The following is a 3,985-nucleotide window of genomic DNA, read 5'->3' on the forward strand; positions in this document are numbered from 1 at the left end:
ATATAGTAGAAAATTGGATGAATATTAATTGTTTCGGAATCATCGTCAAGTAAATATTCTCCAGGACAACAAAGCAATCGCACATCGATACCGTTCAAAACACGCGTATATCTCTCCTGTACAAACCGCGGTGTTGATATCAACAATAATATTTATTCGTGCCGTGTGAGAACGAGTCACGCGACGCGAGAAAAAATAACGTGGTTATCGTTGGATATCGTCTTTGTCTCGCCACGATAAATTACCGAAATCCGCTTCCCGAAACCGTTGTTGTCTTCTTTTGGTTTACTGCGCGCGACCATTACCGCTAGAGAAGTCTCGTTTGCTGGCCAGATACTTTTTTCGTTATTAGCAGCGAGACCTTCTTAACGTTGAACAAAGTGTAAGATACCGAGACACGCCTTGGAACCAGTGCATCGATTATTATATCGCGCGTATCGCCTATCGCTCGCCTCACATCTAATTTCATCCGAGACAACAATAAACGGCATTTGTTATAACAAAGAGAGTTCTCATTATTACATCCGCCTTGGCGAACGAGCCTTCCTGACAAGGTGACACCAGCGTCACAACATTAATAAATTAAAAATTAATGCTGTCAAAACAAAATTTATTATTATTAGAAATATAAGGAAAGAATTGAGAAGAAATATTACTGTTCTGGACGGAACGGGTACGAGCGGGCCCCAGGCGCCGCCAGTTCGCACCGTCACCGCGACGCGGTCAGTCGTGGTCAAATTTCGCTATATAAGGCGCCGCGCGAGACCACTTGAGGCTTTCTTGAGTGCGCGTGCACGTTGGGTCATTGCCTCAGGCGAGATATTCTTTTGCATCTCTGCATTGATCTCTACTGTCTTTAGAGTGTCTAAGACACGTTGGCATTAGTTGGTACAAAATAGTTAGGTAACTCCATGGATCTCCACCTTCTCGATACGATCGGCGTATGCGAGAAAGGTTTGCGCGACCATTTGGATTACCCCGAAGCCTCCACCGCGGTGGAAGCTTCCCTTTGTGAAATCTCACGTATTGCAGATATCGTGCATCAGTTCGACAGAATGCGGTACTGTTGGACTCACGACTCCGCGAAAGTCTTAGTTTTCTCCGAGAACTTCACTGTCAGGGACGCAGCTCTCACGCGAGCCACGCGAGCCACGCTCGCTATTGCTCCGCTGCCAGGGACGCAGTGCTCACGCGAACCAAGTTCACTGGTAAGTCGACTCAAGACTTATACATCGTCGCATCCGCGACTCAACACGCGATTGACACTTGCTTCTAAGTCTCAGCGAGACTTAGCATTAGTCGCACCCGCAGCATTATCGACGCGAACCACGGTCACTTACAAGTCGACGCGAAACTTATACGCCGTCGCATACGCGATTCAACACGCGAGTTACACTCGCGCCTAAGTCCCTACGAGACTTAGCCTTCGTCGCGACCATTCAGACGAAGTCTCGCCTGTATATCACAGATTCAGCATCTGTTGCTCCCATGACACACCGAGCTGAATCTCACTTGAACTTGACTCCAACGCTCACAAGAGGAGACGAGTCAACGTCTCCATACTTTGAACGTATACCATCCTCCGAAAGGGGGATTACTTCTCAGCGCGGAGGCGCCGGCCAACTCGAACGCATGTCCTAAACAGGACCCCGCCGTGCTCGTGCACACAATAGCACCCTCGCACTGTCCTCACATCAGCTTACGAGGCTCCTGGAGAGGAGAGCACGAACTTATACTCGCGCATCCAAAAGTAGCAGTCGATGGCAGTTCGACGGCATTGCGAACTAGTCGCTCACCAACCCGGGCTGTTCGAAACAATTACGTTAAAATGCTTAGATGGCTCAATGATAGAACAAGTAGAAAAACCCAAATACCTTGGTGTAATTATTGATATCAAACTCCGATTTGAGGATCACTGTAATTATATGTTAAAGAAAATAGAGAAAAAATAAGTTTTTTAAATAGAATTGGTAAAGATATATCGGGATATGCAAGATGTATTGTTTATAAATCAATTATAACACCACACTTTGAGTATTGTGCCACACTTTGAGTATTGTGTTATTAACAGGCATGGGTGAGACTCAGCTGATGAAACTGTAAGTAGTGCAAAATCGAGCCATGCGAGTCATATTATTAGGAGTATAAATCTCCGCCGTTTGACAAAAGTTGGCCCCACCAGTAAGTTATGGTTGAAATTGTCAGATGTAAAATGTCATATCGTAAGGTTGGACATCTGGCAACACTATAACCTTGAAATATTAGCGATTTTGTATCAGCATTACATAATTTTTTTCGTGCGAAAATATCGAGTTTTGAGCCGAATAAGCGTCATTTGCGGAAACTTTTGATTTACTTCTTTAATTTGAAGAAATCTGCAGCTGAGGCGTATCGATTGCTTGTAGAAGCATATGGTGAGGCTGCTTTAAGTGGGAGAAATTGTCGTGAGTGGTTTCAAAAGTTTAAGAACGGTGAGTTTGACGTCGAAGACAAAGAACGTAGCGGAAGGTCGAAAGTGTACGAAGACGCGGAATTGGAAGCATTATTGGAGGAAGATTCGTGCCAAACGCAAGAAGAACTTGTACTTACATTAGGAGTGACTCAACAAGCAATTTCACATCGTTCAAAATCGTTGGGAATGATTCAAAAGCAAGGAAATTGGGTTCCATATGAACTGAAGCCGAGAAACGTTGAACGCCGATTTTGCACTTGTGAAATGCTGCTTGCCAGGCATAAACGAAAGGGTTTTTTGGATCGTATAGTCACTGGTGATAAAAAATGAATCCACTACGATAACCCAAAGAAGAGGAAATCATGGGGACCATGTGGCCATGCTTCAACATTGACGGGAGCGGTGCACTTTGACACGGTGCATTTGGACACAGCCAATCACAGCACCGTGTGATTAGAGACATTTGTAGGGTCCCTTGGAACAGCGACTTGTGATTGGACTGTGTCCAATTGCCCCGTGTCCAACTGATATACACCCAACATCGACAGCCAAGCCAAATATTTATGGAGAAAAACTCATGTTGTGTATTTGGTGGAATCAGCTTGGTGTCATGTATTATGAGTTGCTCAAACTGAACGAAACCATTACTGGGGCTTTCTACTGAACACAATTGATGAGATTGAGTCGAGCACTCAAAGAAAAACGCGCCCACTACTACTCCAGACACGACAAAATTATTCTCCTACATGATAATGCTTATCCACATGTTGCGGCGCCGGTCGAAACCTACTTGGAAACACTCAATTGGGAAGTTTTACTCCACCCGCCGTATTCACCAGACATTGCTCCCTCTGACTATCACTTGTTTCGATCGATGACGCACGGCCTGTCTGAGCAGCACTTCATATCATATGAAGATACCAAAAATTGATTCGTGGATAACTTCAAAAGATGAAGCGTTCTTCCGACGCGGTATCCGTATGCTGCCAGAAAGATGGGAAAAAGTAGTGGCTAGCGATGGACAATACTTTGAATAAAACATAAGGTACCGTTCTTTCACAATAAATGCCCAAGTTTTGATAAAAAATGATGGAGACTTATTTGTACTCCCAATACAATGTGATATGTATACAAAAGTGAAAGGAATGCTGCAAGCGCTGCAGTTTATGTCAGTAAAACAGAGGCTATATTACAATGTGTGTATATTTGTTTTTAAAATGATAAAAGGTATGTTACCTGAGCAATTAGGAAATATGATAGTGTTAGTAGGAGATAAAAATGAGAGGCAAACAAGACAATCGGAAAATATTGTAGCAATTTCAAAGAACAAGAAGTGCGCAAAAAAGTTTATTTTACGAAAGTATTAAAATGTATAATGCAATGCCGTTGAAGCTGAAACAGTGTGATAGACTTAAAATGTTTAAGCGTATATTAAAAGAGTATATCATACGAAAGTTGACTAATATGCAAAATCTATGTATAAAATAGCTGAGAAAGCTAATAAATATCATTTATTCTCTCTCTCTCTCTCTC

This window comes from Odontomachus brunneus, unplaced genomic scaffold (assembly GCF_010583005.1).
Source record: "Odontomachus brunneus isolate Ranch 3 - 2012 unplaced genomic scaffold, Obru_v1 Obru_scaffold_226, whole genome shotgun sequence".
NCBI lineage: Eukaryota > Metazoa > Arthropoda > Insecta > Hymenoptera > Formicidae > Odontomachus > Odontomachus brunneus.